This window comes from Rhinolophus hipposideros (assembly GCF_964194185.1).
Source record: "Rhinolophus hipposideros genome assembly, chromosome: 26".
Lineage (NCBI taxonomy): Eukaryota > Metazoa > Chordata > Mammalia > Chiroptera > Rhinolophidae > Rhinolophus > Rhinolophus hipposideros.
Window position 1 is genome coordinate 14,953,810 of NC_138072.1, and position 21,382 is coordinate 14,975,191.

The window sequence follows — 21,382 nt, forward strand, 5'->3', positions numbered from 1 at the left end:
GTTAGAAATGCAAATTCTCAGGCCCCGCTCCATCCTATCCAATCAGGAACTCTGGGGGTGAGTACAGAAATCTGTGTTTTCACAAATCCTTGGGTAATTCTGCTGCATATGTGAGTCAGCTTGAGAACCCCTGTTCTAAACGAAGACACAGAGATCCAGCCTGCCAGTTAACAGATGGCAAAGGAGGGTGTGATTAATTTGCGTGAACCCTTGAAGTTCTGGAATCAAACACTGGTGTCATCCTGCACAGCTCCCTCAAGTGTCAAGCCCATGTCATCTTGGTCCGAACCATGCCAGGAGGGGGATCTGTCCCCCTCCTGAGCCTGGGAACTGGAGCAAAGCTGGTAATCCACAGTAGAGTGAAGCAGAGCGGTCCCTGGGGACACTATATCTCCCTATTTTGTTTTTTAATCTTTAGGATCAGTGGTTCACTTCCAGGTCCAGCAAGAATGGTTGGCAAGTGGAGGTTGTTAGGTGGGAGAAACACTGGCCTGGAACACTGAGATCTCCTTGTGCTCAAAGGAAACAGTGCGGCCCTGCTCACAGCTTGGGAACTGAGATAGCAACAGAACCACCAACCGCCACGGGAAAGAGCATGGAATGCAATTTATTGCAGGGGGTTTCTTTTTTTTCTGGTCAATATAAAAGTTACTGAAAAGTCTAAATATTACTTGAAAAGCCATAGTTCCACCACCTAAAATTAATAACTAGTCACATTGTGTCCAATTACAAGGTGTCCAATTACAAGGTAGGTGTTTTATTTTTAATGCTGGGAAATGATCACATATGGCAATGAGCTGGGAGAGGGTAGGAGAACAGAGGGGAGCAGTTAGCACAGAGGGAAGCAAGTATTTCTGAAACACTTTTTTTTAAAACAAATAATGCCCTTGTTCTTTTATCAGAATACATTGTGACTATGAGGTTTCCATGTAGCTACTAAGAATAACTTTGCCTAGCTGGAGGCTGGAGAGTTGGAACTTACAAATAACAAAGAGCAGAAAACTAGCTGAAGAGGAAGCCAGCTCCTTTCCTTGGGAATAAACACAACATGCTTTGGGACAACCCTTCTTCTGAAGAGAGCAGGAAAGAAATCTAGTTAGTCCAAGAGAAATCAGGCTCTAGATCATTCAAGCGTGAGGCTTTCCCATCCCTGTTTATGGAATTGGAGCCAAAGGCAGGAAGCCCTAGAAGAGACAACCATCACCAAGGGCACTCCCCTCCCCGGATGACCTTGGACTGTACTTGGTGTGACCCATCAAAGCTGTGAGGCCTAAGGACATGTGCTGAAGTAAGGCTCAGGAGCCACTAGTGCTTGTTCCTAGGGTCAGGATGGAGGATTCAAGGCTGGAGGGCTGGTTGCCAGAGAGCACAACACCATGCGGTGGTGAGCTGGCCACAGAGAAGGCAGGAGGGACAGTCATCTTTGCTCTGATCCAGCCCCTGTGGCAACATTTAGAATCTCCAAAATGAGATCACCTGTGGCACTGAAGACCTGCCTTCTGTTTTTGATAAGCTCCATCCATCAGTAAAGGAAAAATATAAAATACTCCTCTTTTAAGCCCACCTGAGAACCTCATCTTTGCTGAGAAAACCCATTTCCCCTGCAGGCGGGACAAAGATGGAGGGGCACAGGGGAGCTCTTTTGGCTGCAGAAGAGGACCAGAAGAGGGGAATCTAGACTGGATACCCACTGGGCACCCTTTTGTGTACCTACTGGAGAATTTCATAAACGTAAGCATGCAGCTTGGCTGGGCTGCCTCAGCTTACCTTCCTGCACCCCCACCTCCACAGCTGTGATGCAATATGGTGCCCCCCCCCACAGGCAGGTCTGTCTCAATACCATACGTGCCCCACCTCTCAGAGAAACGCTCAGACACAAGCTTTATGAGGACCAGGTGCACCCACTCCCCACCCACCACACATACCGGTGGTGCTTCTTCCCAGATTCTCTATCGCAATGGAAGCCTGTCCGTTGCTGCCAGGGCCAACTGCCAAGGAAACCTGCAGAAGCATTCAAGCCCATTAAAAACCAATAACAAGAAATGGATTTCTCACCTGTTTTCCTATGGAAAAACAGAACATTGGGGGCGGGAAAAACAGAGTGTCGAATACATGTGTGTGTGGGTGTGTGTGCCTTGCTCATATCTCAATTAGAAATTCTTTTAGCCAATAAACATTGTGATACCTACTATATGCAAAGCTCTGTGCTACATTCTGTTAACAAACATGAGTGAGATACAGTCCATGACTTCCAGGAGCTCACAGTCTAGAGGAGGAAATAGCACATAAAAACTAGAAAATCGTATTATAAGTCCTGTAATAAAGGCTCATTCATCTACTCCACAAAGATTTATTGTGCACAATGTGCCACCCTCAAGTATGAACAAATAATTTGGAGAGCACAGAGGCCAAATATAACTACCATTCCTGTTTCCAACGTGAAAGATATGCTGACAAGGGCTCCCGGGCACATGCTTTCTAAGGCTAAGGTCCCTACCTTTTTGCCTACCCATCATACCTGACGTGCCCCCGGCAAACATTCAGTATGTACTGCTTTCTCCGAATGGGTTTCCTGTCCTGTTGCTCACTAGGCAACATCCACCTAATCTTTCATTGCCATTTATTCATTCATTTCATAAACACTTGTTGAGTACCTACAATAAGCAGGGGCTACAAAAACAAGAAGCTTTCTGCTTGTTCACAGCTCCGTGCAGGGAACGAGCATAGAGAACCACCATACAACGTGGCAAACGCTCTTTCATAAGACGGGATCCCTGTGGCGGGTGCACAGAGGAGGGGCCCGGCACCCACCCCAGGCAGAGAGGAAAGGCCTGGGAAGGCTTTCTGCAGTGAAACCCAAACTGCGTCTCAGAGAAGGATGCGTGAGACTAAAACCAAGTTGTGGGTGTCAGCGGGGACCACATTTCAGGCAGAGAGGACAGTTTAAGGAAGACTCAGGGGGCGATGTGGCGTGGACACGTGGAGACTGCCATGCAGTCCAATCTCCTGAGCTGGGCCCTTCTGAACACTTGATCTGGTCAGGGTTGTTTTGGAGACCAGCAAGTATCCTTCAGCTAAACAACTTCTGGAGAGTATGGCAGGCGTAGCAACTAGAGTGCCAATCTCTTACGTCAGAGTGACTCTGGCTGGTGGGCCAGGTGTTCGTGTGGGCATTGGAATCTGGATCTAGGCAGAGGGATGGTGCGTGAGCAGGAAATTAGAGCAAGGTGCAAAGCCAATGGTCTCGTTCTCAACTTCCCGCATCCACAGCCAGCCCACCTTCTTTCCTCCCTCTGTAGCCAGGCTTCCAGGATGCTAAACTCTTCTCTACTTCCTCAGCCCACGTACTCCACACCCCACACCCACTGTCATCTGGATTCTCCTCCCAGCTGCCTTCACCTATGTCACAAACACTCTTTGTTGTTGAACACAGGATTCCTTTCCATCCTTCTCATTCTTGGCAGGTCTGCGGCTTCTGACCCGGAGACCTGCTCCCCTCCCTCCACTTCCACATACCTCTCCTTCCTGTTCTCCCACCTGTGTTCTGGCTGCTACTTCTCAGGCCCCTTTGCATTTTCCTTTTTCTCTGCCAACCCCACAACTGATAGTTGTCCTCTGTATGAGAGTTTCGCCTCAGTGAGGTAGGTCATGGCTTCAGTTGCCGTCTATGTAGTCTAAAGATTCCCCAACCACTATCTACGGCTCAAATGCCCTTTTAAAAAATGGTGGTAAAATACACATGACATAAATCTACCATCATAACCATTTTGGGGTGCTTTTTTTTTATCACAACTGTTTTTAAGTGTACAGTTCAGTGGCATTAAATACATTCACATTGTGCAACCATCACCGCTGCCCAGCTCCAGAACTCTTATTCATCTTGCAAAACTGAAACTGTCCCCATTAAACAACAACTCCCCATTCCCTCTCCCCCCAGCCCCTGCAACACCATTCTATTTTCTGTCTCTATGAGTTTGACCACTCAGGGTACCTCATATAACTGGAAACATATAGTATCTATCCTTTTGTGACTCGCTTATTTCACTTAGCATAATGTCCTCAAGCTGCATCCATGATGTAACACGTATTAAAATTTCCTTCCTTCTTAAGGCTGAATTATATTGCACTGTGTGTACAGACCACATTGTGTTTTTTCATCCATCTGTCAAGGACAGTTGGGTTGCTTCCACCTCTTTCTTGGCTATTGTGAATAATGCTGCTATGGACATGGGCAGATAAGTCATATCCTCAAGACCCTGCTTTCAATTCTTTGGGGTATATAACCAGAAGTGGGATTGCTGGATTGCATGGTAGTCCTATTTTTAATTTTTTGAGGAACTGCCATACTGTTTTCCATAATGGCTACACCATTTAACATTCCCACCAACGGTGCACAAGGGACCCACATCCTCCCCAACGTATGTGTTAACTTCTAGTGTTTTGATATTAGCCATCTTAATGGGTGTGAGGTTCAAATGGATTTTATCAACTCTAGTCTTGCATAACCTACTGCCTACTGGACATCTCAGTGTGACTCTCCCAGAGAATCTTAATCTCAACTTGCCCCAAACAAATCTTTGCCCCCAGACCTGATCCCCCTGGCATTCCGTATCTCGGCAAATGCCACCACCATCCATCCAACTGGAGACCTGCATGGCCTTCTTGTCAGTTCCAGCTTGACAATTCTAGCTCCTTCTGCTGTTTAAAATCCTTCAGGGGGCTCCCCAAAGCCTTCAGGATAAAGTCCAAAGTCTTCAGAGTAACAAATTCTTAGCCTGGCCCTTTATGATTTGGTCACAAGATCTTTCGGTTCAAGCCTTATCTCTTACCACTTCCTGGCTTTGTCTTTTGAGCTCATACTGAATGACTAGCAGTTGTCCAAATGTGTTAAAATTACAATTCCTCTCACCAAGAATTCTTGATCTGGTATATCCTTCCCCTCCCCTGCATCCTCGCTTGCCTAATTCTGTTGAAGTGTCACCTTCTCTAGGTCCCTTCCTCCCAAGCCTACCATAGCAAACTGTGTTTACCTCTACCATGGCACTCAGCACACTGCCCTCTCCCCGAGACTGTGGGCACTTTTAGGCTCCGGACTATGATTTATTTATCTTTGGATTCCTAGTATCTAGCATAGAGCTTGGCACATACTAGGTGGCTGGAGCACATGACATACCAATGACCAGATACAAGGCTGGGGACACATTTGCCAACAGATGTGGTGGAGAGTCTAGCAGGCAGTTCTGGCCAGGGTACCCAAGGCTGGAACTTATGTAAGACCAGTTAGGGGTGACCTGTGAGCACGAGCATTCAATATGAGGGAACAAATGACTGATTACAGATACATATGTTGTCCTTTTAAAGTATGTATGTTTGAATTAAGTGATGGATGGGCCATTCACCGAGCAGATTCTGATCACTTATTTGTTGATTTGAACTGACTAAAGCATTAAGATAAAAAGGATATTAATCATAATCATCAAATATATAATATACACTAAAATATAATATGATAATATTAATAAAGCTATGAAATGAAATTATGACACTTTAGGAAATGAGCCAGAGGTTGAGGGAGATAGGATGAAGTCAGGAGAGATTGGGGTTCCTGAAACTGGGAACCACTAGTTCTTTCTAGTCTCTAAAGATCAAGAAGTCAGAGCGATAGGAGCAGAAATAGGAGGGTGAGAAACAAAAGGGGTTTAAAGCGGTCAGATTTTGAGCAGAGGAGAGTGCTAATGTGAATGGGGGTTCCTGTGATTTATCGTACAGAGTGAAACCCTTCACACGGTGTTCTGTCAGTGACCAAGAATCTGAGCAATGGAGACAAAGTCCTGAGCGTGTTGTCACATGTGGCCACAGACCTTTACACCGGTCTACAGAAACCAGACCCTGCCATTGGGGAGAAGGTTCTGGATTCTGCCTTGTGTTCCTCCTGGTAATGTGTCCCCTAAATTGACCTTCAGTTTGCTGTGTCCCTCACTGGGTTTTTGCTGTTGATACTTCGTCTGAGTCGACACCCTTTGGCTCCCTGGCACTTAGCCCCTGTCTTTCTCTTGCCTTACCCAGACGGTTAGACTTTCTTGATAAATCAGTGCTTTCACTGGCGTATTTTCAACCTGTTTCCTTTCAGAATGAGTCTTCCCCTCTCTGACCATGCTCATCCTAACCCCCCTTTCCTAGATCCAAACCCACCTTCTAACTCTGGGGGGCGGGGGGACATTCCCTGGGCTTTTCCCACCTTCCCCTGACATAACTGAGATGGGCTAGCTTAGATGACCTCGGTCGTTGCTGCCCAGCCTGGAGCAACGGGAAGAAAGAAGAAATGTCCTGCTAGGCCCTGACGCCTTTGCCTGAGTGCTCTGTGACGGACAGAAGCCTGTGTGCCCAACCACCGCAGCAGAAAATACAGAGGCCCTAGCCACAGAATGACTGACTAAATTCAGGCCTTGGCTCCCACATGAAAAGTTCCCTGGTTAAGTCACACCCTCCACTGAGGCAGCTTCAGAATGGCTGGAGAAAGAGCACTTTTCTGGGAATTTGGAATGTGGGAAAAACTCCCAAAGGGAGTCAAAATCGCAGTTCTGCGGGGAAACACAGTTCAGGTCACAGAAAAGGTGCCTGGCTCGTTGTCACGTGCTGCCACCGTCTGGGTCACTTAGGAACTGCAGCACTGCCAGTCATGGGAGACAGATAATTCATCCATTTATTGTGTACCTAGATGTGGGAGGCTGAAGACGACGTCCCCCAACTTGATGACAATGACAGGTAATTTGTTGTAAATGCTACAGAGAGAAGTGTGCAAGCCAAAATCCTGGGAATACTCTCCACCTCCAATCCATTATCAAGTTCTCCCAAATCCAAAATACTCTTTCGATCCACCCACTTCTCTCCATTTCCACTTCCTTCTCCCCTAATCCAAACCACCCTTTCACCTAGCTTCCTTCCTAAAGATGTTCTTTGTTTCCCTCCTGGCCTTTCCCTCAATCCATAGTAGCCTGCTTAAGATCACGCAGGATTTTATGATTGCTCTTGGGATTAAGACCAAGCTCCCTACATCTCATCTGGTGTCCTCTCCACCTCATGCTCTCACACCCACACACGGATCTTCTTTCAATTCCCCAAATAAGACAAGCTCTTTCTTGCATGCAGGACTTTTCTTCTCTGTCAATCACAGTCTTCCTGACCAAACCCCTTCAGAGGACAGCTCAAACGTCACTTCTTCAGGGAAAGTTTCCCTGACCTCCTTCTGCTATCTACTCTAAAAATGTCTTGTGCTTTTCCCTCATGGCAAACATTACATATGTGTGTATATGAGAGACGAAAACAAGGTCAGTGAGATCAGAGCAGAGAAACCAAAGGCTGGCGGCACTAACTCGGGCTGTGGGAACGGAAGGAGCCCAAAGCAGGCTGGTTGTTTTTTTTTTGTTTTTTTGAAGGAACGTGACCTTCATCTTAACACAAAAGAAGCGCTGAAAGGTTTTCCCCTCATGGGAAAGGGGTGAAGTGACAGGATCCGTCTGCAGTTTGAAAGATTCCTCTGGATGGAATGTAGGGAATGGATTTGAAATGGGCCTACTCGGGAAGCCAGTGAGGGCCCATTGTAGAATGCAGAGAAAAACAAAAGAGAGCTTGATGGGGGGGACTTGAGGGATGGTGAACACAGATGTAAAGAAGTCACACAGCCTCACCATTTTCCTATTGCTGGACAACAAGGCCCCAGGGATGACGGGCACAGAGCCCAAGCCATTCATGTGCATTCACCGTATGTGTAAGCCCAGCTGGTGCAGGAAGTCTGACCTGAGCACCATTAGTCAGCTGCCTCCTTTCTGTCGGGAAGACCAAGCCTATAATATGTGTTGCTTTAATTTGTAGACAGGGCTTTGTGGTTTCTTGCCCCACACTGATTGCCCTATGAAGTAAATGGAGAAGGAACTTATGAAGGTCGGACAATTAAGTTCGCGAACTTTCCACCCTGCACTTACATGGTGGAAAGTTCACGAACTTAATTGTCCAACCTCGTATGCTTGAGTATCCCTAAAGAGAAGCCACTGAGGAAAACAGTAGGGAGGAGCCTCAAAAAATTGAGAATAGAATTACCATATGACCTAGCCATCCCTCTCCTTTAAATCTATCCAAAAAATTTAAAAACATTTATTCATAAAGATATATGTACCCCAATGTCCACTGCAGCATTATTCACAGTGGCCAAAACATAGAAAGAACCAAAGTGTCTTTCGATGGATTATTGGATAAAAATGTGGTACGTATACACAATGGAATACTACACAGCCATAAGAAAAGATGAAATACTGCCATTTGCAACAACATAAATGGATCTTGAGAATATCATGCTAAGCGAAGTAAGTCAGATGGTAAAAGTTAAGAACCATATGATTTCACTCATATGTGGGATATAAAACTGAAAGCAACAAACAAACAAACAAAAACTCACCAGAGGGCAAGGGGGTTGGGAGAGAAGTAGAAAAGGGTGAAAGGGGTTGAATATATGAAAGGAGAACTGACTCTGGGTGGTGAGCACACACACAATGCAATATACAGAGGATGTATTACAGATTTGTACACTTGAAACCTATATAATTGTTTTAACCAATACCATCCCAAAAATTTCATAAAATTACAGACAGAGAGAAATTTAGATTTGCCTGAGGGTACAAAGGTACAGGTAGCAGGGATCATCATTTCCACCATCTACCATGACAATCAATATTTATGCAAAGCAAAGTGCTAGAGACTAAACTAACCTCATGTGCCCTTGCGGTATTACTTTGTGCCTCTGCCTTCCTGAGAAGTTCTTTTCCCTTGAGTGGCGAGGGGAGTGGTGAGGTAGACACTTTGCTAACCAGGCTGGTCCACCTTGGAGTCTGGTCACAGAAGTCTGAGCCTTTACCACTAAATCCAAGCTGTCTGAAGTTCCCTCCCAGCCTGGGACTGCACAGAGAAATGGGGCAGGCTGCAGGGTGTGGCACCCGGGGACAGCAGCCAAGAAGAGTCTGAAACATCTTTCAACCTATCAGAGGGACCAGGACGATGGGTGAAAATTGGGTCTGAAGCAAAGGGACCATAAGCAGAGTTACCAAGGGGGAATAAGTCCATTAATAGAAGGGAAGCATCTTGGAAAGATTCCCTCAGGGTCTGGAACAGAGAAGCAGAACCTGCCTGTGAGTATGGAGAGAGCTGTTAAAGCAACTCACTTGGACACAAATAGCTTATGCAACAATGGCCCTACATTTTATGGAATGGAAGTGGTAGAGAGCAGCAAAAATGCGAGTTGGCATTTAAAGGCATGCACACTATAGGAAGGTAGAATATTTGTACTCATTTATTTAAAGAGCTTTTATTAAGTACCTCCGTGCACATAAAACAATAGGTAGCAACACAAGATTGCCACATAAATGGACTAAAAAGATTATAGGCTGGCGCAGTTGGAGGTGGCTTTTGACACATATATAACTTGTAAGGTAGTGTTATGCCTAATTAGAAGAATGACATGTATATCATTTCTTTTTTAATGATACTGCTAAAGATGGCAATTTTGAGTTAAGTATATACTCTTAAGAGTTTTCTTCCATGGTTTTGAAGTAGATCATTTTCTTGGCCATCAACTGACCCTACTATGAATTTCAATAAGTGAATCACGTCAGGCGGCTCACCTTCATAATGAACATTTTGAAAATGATAAATGAAAGAAAAATATTTGAGTCCAAAAGATCTTCATAGATCTTTTTCTTTTGCAACTATTCATACTGTTCTTTGGAGGATAGATAGCTTTCTTGAACTATTGAAAATTGACCTGAACTAGTGGGTAGAAATGAAGAAACTAACTTGTCTTGCAATGGCCCAAGCAGATGTTGTGTAGATTTATCATTGAAAGGAAGTAAATTGTTCTCTGGGGCTTTTATAAACCCTGCATGAGTAGAGCAGAATGTATTTGGGTCACGGAGAAATTTTAGGGTGGCATTGTTGTTCACTCTCTAAATATATTAGTGTTTCAGATAAAATTACGGTTCCCTTTTTGCTCATATGTTTACAATTTCTTTGTCTGGACAGAAAAAAGGAAGTATTACAATGTGATGATGTTTCCTTCAATAATGACCTGGCAAAATGTGTGAAGTCTGACAGGAAAAGCAAACAATTACAAATGCTTCATGAAACTTCTTAAAGAAAGACTTCTGGGAAGAAAGGTGAAGACTGTTCAAAACTGGGCTTTTCGGTGCAGTTTGGTTGGTTTCATAGAGCCCATCCGTGAAATATATAATATACACTCATCAACAGGGATTGACTTGAGGTGAAATTGTTTATTTCATGAGGACAACAGCCTACCAAAATATCTAACCATAGCTGTGAAAACTGATTCAGTTTCCATGGAGCTAATGAATCAGAAACAATGGAGTATTTTTACTGCCCTGGAAGACACTCTACTTCTGAGGCCTATCTACAGAACCGTCCTTGAGAGGGAGAACCAGAAAACCTGGCCTCTACCTTCCTGTGTTATTGGCACAGAGATGTGACAAAAAGGACAACCTCAGTAGTCTGAGTTCGAAAAATGTCCTTCTTAGGCTTCTCTGCAGTAACCAGACATTCATTTTCAACATTTAAATGATTTTTTTCTGAAGAGAGACTACATCTGATTAGGTAATGGCCAGAAAGATTAACGCAAGTACAGGGCATTTTGGTCATTCTCCCGCAGAAGACATACTCAATTTTCTAAATCAATAACAAACACACTTCTACCTCAGAAGATTTCACAGTCCCTATGTGTTATTATGGCTGCATAACAATCATGCATTATATCCTGTGTTATTGCTTACTGTTTTCATGGTCAACAATTCAAACCAGAAAACAGATGGCTGATTTCTGATCCACAATGTCCAGAGCATCAACTGGAAGACTCAGAGGCTGGGGTCATTTGAAGGATCATACACTCACATGATATGATAGCAATTGATGCTTGCTCATGGCTGGGCGCTAGCTGGGGCTGTCAGCAAGAAGTGAGGACTCACTAGACCCCACTATGTGGCCTGGGTTTCCCCACAATGTGGTAGTTGAGTTCTAAGACCAAGTATCCCAAGAGAGAGGGGGAGAGAGAAGAAGGTTGCATCTCTTTTATGACCTAACCTTCAAAGTCACATACTTTATGACTTACTCCCAAATTCTAGTGCTTGGGGCAGTCCCGAGGCTGCCCAGAGTCAAAGGGAGGGAACATAGAGCTCACCCTTCTGTGGGAGAAGTGTCAGTCTCATAGTAAGAAAAGCAACCAGATGGGATAAATGTAGAGGGGCAGGTATCTGGAGAAAATACAGCCTGCCACACTGTGCTTCTAGAAAGGTATTGGAGATTCTTCTCAAGATTCAAGTTTTAATATATTTTATTATATAGTATCTGCTTATGTGGAAAATACAGAAAACGATAAAGATAGTCCAAATTAACCACAACTAAAGAGGATTAAAGTTTTCTTATAGTCATATATACTATTTCCCCGTGTGGCTTCTTCCATCGCTTTCTCTCCCCAACTTTTAATGAAAAACTGGAAAGAGTAGGTCAAAGAACACCCAACTACTCTCCACATAGATTCAGTAAATATTAACATTTTGCAATATTTGCTTTACCTTTTTTCTTACTAAATCAATAGAAAGTTATTTTCAGATATCATGATACCGCCTCTAAATATTGCTATGGCAAGGTTCATTTCCTAAGAATAAAGACATTGTCCTAAATAATCACACCGCCATTATCATCTGAGAAAAACAATAGTTTCATAATATGATGTAATACTCATTCCATATTAAAGTGTCTCCAATTGTTTCATGACCATCCTTTATAGCTTTTTCTTCTTTTGTTAAATCAGGATCTAATCAAGGTTAATGTTTGGCACCTGGGGGACTTTGACTAGTTTCCCGACCTGGCTTCTGTGCCTCAGTACCCAAGTCCGTCAAACAGGGACTTAGTGACAAGATCTCTGTCGACCCATGGAGTTGTTGTGAGCATCACATTCATTCACTTCAGCTGATACTTATTGAACACCTACTATGTGCAGGACACTGCTCCAGAAGACAGTAGTGTTCTCATGAAACTTATACTCTAGACATGTAATAGAAAAGAATGGGCACTGAAAGTTAACAGTGCTATGGAAACAGAGGGAATTATCATTTCAGATTAAAGGACTCAAGCAAATCTTGAAAAAACACTCCTTTATACAAAATAAAATGGATCTGGATTAAGACGAAATTATTTCTGCTTTGTAGAGGTGTTTGGCAAACTCAATGAAGAGATCAGCAGCACTGAACAGAATGACATTTCTGGAGTATAGAGTCTATCAAAACACTGTATAAAGAGGATCTTCTGCTTCTAGTTAAATTAAATTATGTGTGTGCATTTTGTCACATAATATGGGCAGGCCTTGGAGATCCTGGGCGTTTGTTTCCAGACCCACCACAAGAAAGCAAGTGGTAATTTTTTTGCTGGTAGGGGGTCTTGCCTTCAATTTGTAAAATATGCAACATCAGTAAAGCACAATAAAACAAGGTATGCCTATTTTGGCTCATTTTGACTTTCAGTTATTATTTTTCTAAACATCTAATAAGCAGGAAACCCATATGAGATAGAATACGGAGATGATGAGACTTGCAGAGGTTAGAGCAGGAAGGGACGTTAGAGGTCATCTAATCCAAATTCCACGTTTTTACAGATGACCTCATCAGTGATCATCTCAGAGGCATTTTCATGAAACTTAAGGCCCTAGACACACGTAGTTTCCATACGGAGAAGCCCACTCTTGAAATCCTGCACATTAGCTAAGAACCTCATGTTAACTTGATCGTTATCCCTCATCTTGACTTTCTTGACCTGACTTTTTTGACTGTCCTATGAGAGCTGAAGTAATAAGATAATCTTTGTTGTAACAGTGATCGCCAGTCTGGGGGTCAATCTCTCGCCCGAGAAGGGTAGTGAATCTTCTCCAGCAATAGGGCTGAACACAGCAAAGCTAAAACTTAGATGGGTTTGGAGCCTTTCCCTTGGAACAGCTGACAGGCACTGCCCATTCCTGTCCTTGGCTTTACGCTGCTGGGCGGTGTGGTGGGGGAGTGTGTGCCAACACTTGGCGGTTTTATTCTCCCAGTGGAACAGAGCTGTTGGCTCTCAGGGAAATTCAGGACAATCTCCTTCTGTGACTTTAGGGCTAGCCTGACTGGCAAGGGGGTCTGGCCAGCTGAGGACAAATTGAAGTCATTTGTTCACTCATGTGCTAGTGTCCCTGTATTCAGGAACAGTTGTTCTAAGGATGGCAAATGGAAGACCAGGATTTAGGATAATACTGAATGGCTATCTTCTTGGGACTGCTGACGGTCTTAGCAGAGCCCCATGTGCTACACTTACCCTGAGCTGAAGGTTTCTTTGTTTTTATAACTGAGGACAGTCTGTAGACTGTCTTAAAATAAGTAAGCAGCACCTAGGTCCAAATGTACCATTTTGATGAAGTGCCAGAACTCATCAATGACTAAAACAATAGCTAGGAATGTCACATTAAGCCATTTGAAAATACTGGAATCTGCCAGTGTTCCCTTTGGCTCTCTCTAAAGGAGGCCTGAGAGTTGAGCATAAGAGAAGGAAACATTCAGTGCGGTAGAGCAAACTTAGTATTGAACCAAGACTCTAGGAATGTGATAAAACCTGGCTATCAGGAACCCTTGGAGAATGGTGGTGGGGACAACCCCTTGTAAAGTGTGGCCCGGGCATGGTCAAATCCTCTTCCTAGATTTTCTTCAGCAGGGCTTAGAAACATAATAATTTCCCAAAAGAAGTTACTGAATACTGTGGGAAGACTAACGTGAATTGGACATAGAGAATAAAAGAAACATAACATCACTTATTCAATCATTCATTCAACAAGTATTCATTGAGTACCTAATATATGCCAGAGACATGAATGAACAGCGAACAAAACGTTAGAAAAAGCTTCCTTTTCAGTACCCTTTGTCTGATTAAAAGGGCAAAAATGACTTGCACTATATACAGGGAAACACAAAAGAAGATTTTTTTTTTTTTAAATCGCCTGTGCAAAAATAGAGGGGATGTAAAGAAAATCTGTATAATTTTACCTGTGGTCCCGGTGCACACGAAGCTTCTGTTCTAGCGGTGCTTGGGGTAGTACTTGGGGAGCTAGACAGTAAACAAACAAAGATAAAACATGTCAGCTGGTGCTGTGCGGAAAAAGCAGGTAAGAGGATAAAGAGTGAGGGAAGGAAGGGTGCACTTTAGGTAGGTGCTCAGGGAAAGCCTCTCTGATGAGGCCCGTGGACCTCCTTCCATCCCTTTCTAGTCCCAAAGGGCTGGCTCAACTTTGCAGGCACCTGGCTGACCAGATCCCACCATCCCCACATGAAGGACCCTCCACAGAGAAGCTGATTTTGCAGACAACTTGGATCCTTGCCGTTAAGGACCAGTGCTTCTCTGTGGTTGACCTGTGACTTGCCTCTCAGTTCTAGTTTCTGGTCTTGGAACCTATCAGTTTCTTGGGCTGCGGTAACAAATGACCATCAACTGGGTGGGTTAAAACACTAGAACACATCCTCCCACTGTCCTGGAGGCTAGCTATCTGAAATCAAGGTGTGAACAGGGCCTTGCTTCTCCCAAATCCTCTTAACAAAAGATCCTTCCTGGTCTCTTATAGCTTCTGGTTTTCCTTGGCTAGTGGAAGCATAACTCCAATTTCTGCCTCTGTCTTCACATGGCAGCTTCCTTCTTTGTCTCTGTCTCTGTGACTCTCTTTGTAAAAGGACGTCTTATTAAGAGCCCTCCCTACTCCAGTATGAAAATTTAATTACATCTGTATGACCTTATTTCCAAATAAGGTCACATTCTGAAGTACTGGGCTTAGGACCTCAATATATCCTTTAGGGAGGACACAGTGTGACCCGGAACAAAGATAAAGAGTCCAGCCAATTGTTTCCAAAACAAGTGACTGGGCTGGGTGACTGATATCATGAATGAGCACATACACTGAGGATGGTTTAGTGCCTCCATATGAGGCCAACTGTATGAGAAGACTTTGTGAAAAGCACAATGTTCCTACAATGAATCGCATCCATTCTGTAACAGGAGGATGATTAGGTCCAACTTGGTTTATTACCCACTATGAGTATATATTGTTTGGTGGTAAGCAAGGGGATGTGGATTTGAGAAACTAGGGGCATCTTCTTAAATTTGAAGTGATAAGACGTAAGACTAACTAATACTTTTTGAGCACTTGCTAGATGTCACGTGCTCTTCTAAAGTGTTTTATACATGTTAAGTCATTTAATTTTCATAATAACCCTACGAGATAAAACTATTGTCTTCTTGCATTGTGGAAGCGAGGAAACTGAGGCATGGAGTAGGTAAGTCACTTACCCAAAGCTACTCAACTGGAAGGGACAGAGCCATTTGAGCAATCAAATGTTGACAACCTTTGCAAATCCCTGTAAACTTTTATCGGTTTCCGTATTGGAAGCATTATTTTTAAAGGATTATGTATAATTGCAAAGGGTAGGAAATCTGACTCTCTTCAGTAATTATTTTTAAACCCTTCAAGGGTCCATCTTAGTTACATATTCAAACATTGTCTTTGACTGGAAGCAAACACCAGTTTTGTCTTTCTCCTGAAAGATCACCATGAGGAAATTATGCAAAAGCAGGAGGCGACTGGATAAACGTGGTGAGTCATACTGAACTCTTAACATAAAGAGCCTTTCATGTTGAGTCATGCCAACAGCTTCTTCGCTCATTTGGCTTCCAGTAACTGAAATCTAATCTAGAACTTTGGTACAGTAAGATTTTTATTTTTTTTTGTAAAATAGGGAATGCAGCCACTTAAAAAATAAAACAGAAATGCCATCTCTTCTTGTGTCATGAGTTAAAGAAATATTAGTTAAGCAATAAATTCTGAAGCTGAATTGCTTAGCTTTCCTATACATTTAACTGTTGTGAAATGTACCTTTTATATACTTACATTAATAGACATATTCACAACTGTTAATATGTAATTGATGATTACATTATATAATAGAATAGTAATTAGTCTTTTCCATGTGTTTGCAATGTGGAAAAGATACCTAAAGTCACACTGACCATGAACTCAATAGCCAGAAGGTCAGGGGAGGTGAGGGACTTTTGAGGAGGTGGGAAGGGTCAGTCACTTTGGGGAACATGCCAGAATAAGAACATTCAGTCAAGAAGGAAGGAAAAACCAGGGTTGAAGAGACACTAGTCCCTACTTCCAATATGACTGGATTGAGCCAAAGCTCAACTTCGCTTGCTTCTCACAGAATTCATTTAAAGGAAATACCATTAGATGGTATTCCTACTTTCATTTTTACCAGCAGAGTCCTTCTTCATGACTCTGATCTTTATTTCCTGGAGTTCTGGACTTGCTGACCCTTTAACAAACTTTTACATTTAGTTGCTGTTTCCCTAAACACTATGGTAATATTCTCTCAAGTGTCCTCAAACCTGGTGAAAAGAAAGGAAGAAAACGAATATTGATTGGCCACCTACTATGTGTTTGGCACTGTTTTAGGTTGTTTTACATAGAGTATATAATTTAGTTCTCATAACAACTCTATGAGGTAAACACTATTATTATAACAATTTACAGATAAGGAAATAATGCCTAGAAGAGGCAAGGCTGGGAGTCTTCAGAATAACAAGGTGAATGGCAGGGTAAGAAACCCTCAGCCTCTTGCCTGTCTGGTCTTCTGGGAAACAGTCAGTGGTTTAATTTGGCTGGAAAAGCCAAATTTTGCTGCTCATGCTAAATTGTGTGACTCAGACAAACAAAAATAACAACCAACAACGGTTTGTTGTACACCTAGCTAGCTAGGTATGTTACATGCATCACCGTGATTGCTGTAGGAACAGCCCTGTGAAATTGTTTCCAATCTTATTCCTAAGGAGGCTGGGCCACAATGTAGGTCAATGCACTGCTCCCTTCATCGAGAAAGTTCTCCTTTGAAAGGAAAAGTCCATATGCTCGGTGGCACAGATGATTTTACATTCAGGTCCTCTCCTCGAAGACTTGCCTGGACAGTTTCAAGGTATACTTGGAGTAGCACTGGCTTAGAAAGGTCAAGTAAGTCACTCGTGGTCTCACAGGTAGTGAGAGGTGGAGGACGTAGGATTCCAACACAGGACAGACTGTGCGCTTCCTGATACCACACTGTCTTCCCAGTACCCAAGGAATGAGGTGCTCTCTCCACCGTGCTCTCTCTCATTCCTTACCATCGTGTGACATTACATTTGTTATATTAGAAAACCAACGGCTGTTGTACATGTTCTATTAAAATTATAGAAGAGTGTAATATTTTTACATGGAGGTTAAAGCAAAGTATCTAAAATAAGATCACCTTCTGAAAATACGTTGAATGAAATCCACACACCTCATGGAAGACTTGACCATCTGTGAAAGCAAACCAAGAGATTGTGTGAACAAACATTTCGTTCAGCAGTAGGGAAACACCCAATACGTCACTCACGGTGACCTAGAAACAATTTCAGGGAGCCAACTCTGATGAGAGTTTCACCAGCAAAAACCCTCTGTCTGCACTGACCTTGTACTCAGATTGGCAGTGATAAACCTCGTGTGCAAAAGGGAGTTGGGCCCCAGACTGGGCCATGTTTATCCAGCACACACTGTCCTCTGCTGTGAGGCAATTGTGAGTCAGGAGGCTTCCCAGGCCTGAGGGAAATATTTCTCACAACAATTCTCCCTTTTTAACTTTGATCTCATGTTCACCAAGCAAAAGATTCTTTTGCTTGTTCAGTCTCCCAGGTACCTCACTGTCAGCAAAGGGGGTGCTCTGGATAGGAGTTACAGGGATCTTGGTTAAGGCAAGGAAATTCCACTATTGTAAATCAATAAACTATAATCTGGGCTTGCATATATAAACTTATGACTATGGTTCCTACAAGTCAGTCTCCTTGAGATAGATGAGTTCTCGGTGTCCTGGCATGGCCAAGTTTCTGGACCACCAGGGCCAAGACTATAGCCAGATTCACGGTGCTGTCACCCTGAGAGGGCCTGCAGGGGCTGCCAGCCAGACGCCATCTCTCATCACCCCTCCTTTCACCCTTCAAAAAGAAGTCCAATGGTTGGCTATATAAATGCCAGCGAATAAGTAAAAGTCCAAGGGGTGAGAAAACTTTGCAGAAGGCTAAGAGTGAAGAAGGAATCAGATGGCATAAGAATTGAGAAAATAATAGGAACCACATAATTTGGAAAAGTGACTAAAGGAAAGAACAAGCTTTGAAAGAAAATGAAAGTAAAACCATGTTGTAGAGAGACAGGAGATGGTATCACACAGTGATAGGTGGGCCCAGAAAAAAATCAGAAAGCAATCAACGTGGTCAGTATGAAAAATCCTAGGTGGGGGAGTGGAGAGCAGGAGAATCAAAAGGTAGAAATGCAGTAACATGGAGATGACGGCCTGGGCCGTCATCAGGTGGGAGGGTTTAGCATTTTCATTGCTCAGTGTTTTAGGGGAAAGGCAATGAGATGCAAAAAAAAACAAACAGCAAAATACAGTCATATTTATGGAACTATTGCATAGCTTTAGATTGTCATCTTTTTTGTTGTCTAAAACTTCTCAGGGCACTAAAAATTTGAAATGGCAATAGACAGGAAGGCTTCTCTAATTGCAACAAATCTATTAGAAGTGTCAAGCACCCCGGCACCAACCATACCCAGGGAGTTAGAACTGTGAGCTGCTTTGAAGAGAGTTTGGCAGAGGTTCTGGCTCTGCTTGAAAATGGCGTTCAGATTGCCTGTTTGGAGGTGGATCTCTACCAGGTCCAATGTAGCTGCATCAACGTGAGTTATAAATTAAACTACATCCCTCACAGAATCTATTTCTAATTGATGTTAAAGGGAGTGTCCCTATGTTTGTTTTTATTGGCAGATACCGCTATCTTTTTTTTTGTTTGTTTCGGTCTCCTATCTCCATGAATAGAAAATACTGTATTCATTCATTCATTCATTCATTCATTCAAAAAATAAAAGTGAATACCTTGTTTCCCCGAAAATAAGACCTAGCCAGACAATCAGCTCTGATGCGTCCTTTGGAGCAAAACATTAATACAAGACCTCATCTTACATTATGTTAGATAAGACTGGGTCTTATATTAATTTTTGCTCCAAAAGATGTATTAGAGCTGATTGTCCGACTAGGTCTTATTTTCAGGGAAACATGGTACCTACTAGATGCTAAGTACTTTGCTGAGCGTTATGAAAAAAAAAAGACAAAGAAACTATTTCTGCCTTAACAAAGTTCACAATGTAGTCAGGAAGGGAACTTATAAAAAGTAATCAGACCACAGTGTAATAGACGCTGTAATAGATCCTTCAACCCTTTCCTATTTCAAAGCAGCAGGCTTCTCAACTGTGTGGAAATAGCAACATCGTCATTAATTTCTTTTGTCTGAAGTGCCCCTTCTACTAACTTGTTGCCAACACGTCAGATAACAGCAGCAATTATGACACAATTTTTTTTTCTGGTTCATTAAGCTGGAAATGTTTTGTTTCTCTTTCATATCTCAACTGTGTATTGTTTCCTGTCTAATTATCTATGTTGATGTTTTAAAGTGGGAAGGAGAATAGATTTTATTTATTTTGTTTGCCATTGTGTCATAAAGGGTAATTTATTTTCTTCCAGTTCAAAAAAAGAGAGATAGGGACTTAGAAACCCTAGGGATCTGTCTATCTAGGTTTGCCGAAGCTACAACTTTGATCGAACATCTTATTGAAACAAACTGGATTAGGTGATTTCTAAGGGCCCTCTGACTGCAATAATCTAGGACTTACACACAAAATTATATATTAGATGGGTTAACATTAAAAATTGATGACCAGCAACTTAAAAGCAAAATCTTAATACTGCTAAATATACTGATAAATATCATATACTCTGATATTTATGTAGAACTATTCGTCCAAAAGAAGAAATATATTCCATACTATCACATATTGTCCTTATTTATATAGTTTAAATAAACCGTCTGATGTCCCACAAAGTGTTGGCAATAGTAAATATTTGGTAGAAGTTTAAAGTTTCCCAGTAGTTTTCACACATAATCCTCACGACAGATGAGGAAACTGAGGCTTGGACTATTTTAAGTCTTTACCCGTGGATACTGCACAGAGGAAAGGATCACAGCAGATTCGCGTTTATGTCTTCTCGCTCTGAATTCACTGCTTTTTATGTTTCAACACGCTGCTTCCCAAAGTGTTTCACATACCGCAGGAAATTCTTAGGAGAATTTCCTTCTGCTTTAAACCATCTGCTGGAGGGGCAGCGCGGGTGGGAGGGTTGGGGGGCTAGGGTGTGTGTGACCCTACTGTTGTGTGTTAAGGCTGATCTGGAAGGGGATGTGGCTCACTCAGGCCGTTCCTGGCCTGTGGGAACCTGATGGTCTGGGGAGAGGTCAAGGGTTACTTGAAGACAGCAGTTACTGTTTCAGACCTTCTCTCCCCCAGGAAGTTGACAAAATGCAGGTTTGAAGTGTGCAGGCAAGAATGGCAAAGGAAAGCAACGATTCTAATTGAATTATGTTAACAAAAGCACTTGGTTCTTCGGGACTCAGCCTACAACTTGTTATTAAGTGGCTTGTTGAGACTTCTTCTATACAACAAACGGTTTTCAAATCAGCTGGAATTAAACCCAAGTGTGCCAAAGCTGTTTCTCACACATCACTTTTTCTTTAATGTTTGTGCAACATACTCCATCTAAGTCTTATAGAATTAGTGGAACTGTATTTTACTGTCTGAAATCTTGATCTTCAAACTGAAAGACTCTGGCTCATGTTTTCTAATGTTTGAACACTATAACCTCAAAAGACGGCAATTTTCACACTGTATAGGTTCTGGTGTGTCACTTCCCACCCTCCTTTTTGGGGAGGTTAAGGTTTTCTGCTGCTTACCCCTCTGACAAGATACTTCCCCAGCCTTATTTACTGAAGATTTATCAAGTGTCTCCTTTCCAAAAGCTGCTCCACTGATGAGGCAATGTGTGTTTGTCTGAGATAAGATTAAAAGATTGCATAATTAATTACAGTGTCGATCACCAGAGAAAGTAAAAACCTCCCTAAGGAGACAAAAATTTAAGTGCTATGTGTAACATGTGTAGCAAAGGTGTGCTTTGTTATTCACTCTTTTAACCAAAACAGTGTATGATATTCAATATCTGAAAGTTGCCAAACGTATTCAACTTTCATGCCCATTATCTGTGACAAAGGTGGTGAAGGGTAGTTACCTAACTTTAAAATTAGACCCTTTAAAATAGGAGAACGCAGCATCAGAAGACCAAAAGAAATCGGAGAGATTATAGAGCCATCA

The 21,382-nt window shown here is 42.6% G+C and overlaps 1 protein-coding gene across 1 annotated transcript in view; it reads right to left on the reverse strand.

Moving 5' to 3' along the window:
• Positions 1-14,778, reverse strand: part of CDC42BPA (CDC42 binding protein kinase alpha) — a 296,719-nt gene extending 281,941 nt beyond the window's left edge. Inside the window, exons 1-2 of the mRNA XM_081039105.1 lie at positions 14,118-14,778; positions 1,926-2,001 (exon numbers count right to left, since the gene is read on the reverse strand). The gene's annotated coding sequence lies outside the window, so the exon portion shown is untranslated. The remainder of the gene's footprint in view (positions 1-1,925; positions 2,002-14,117) is intronic.
• Between the last annotated feature and the right edge of the window lie 6,604 nt (positions 14,779-21,382).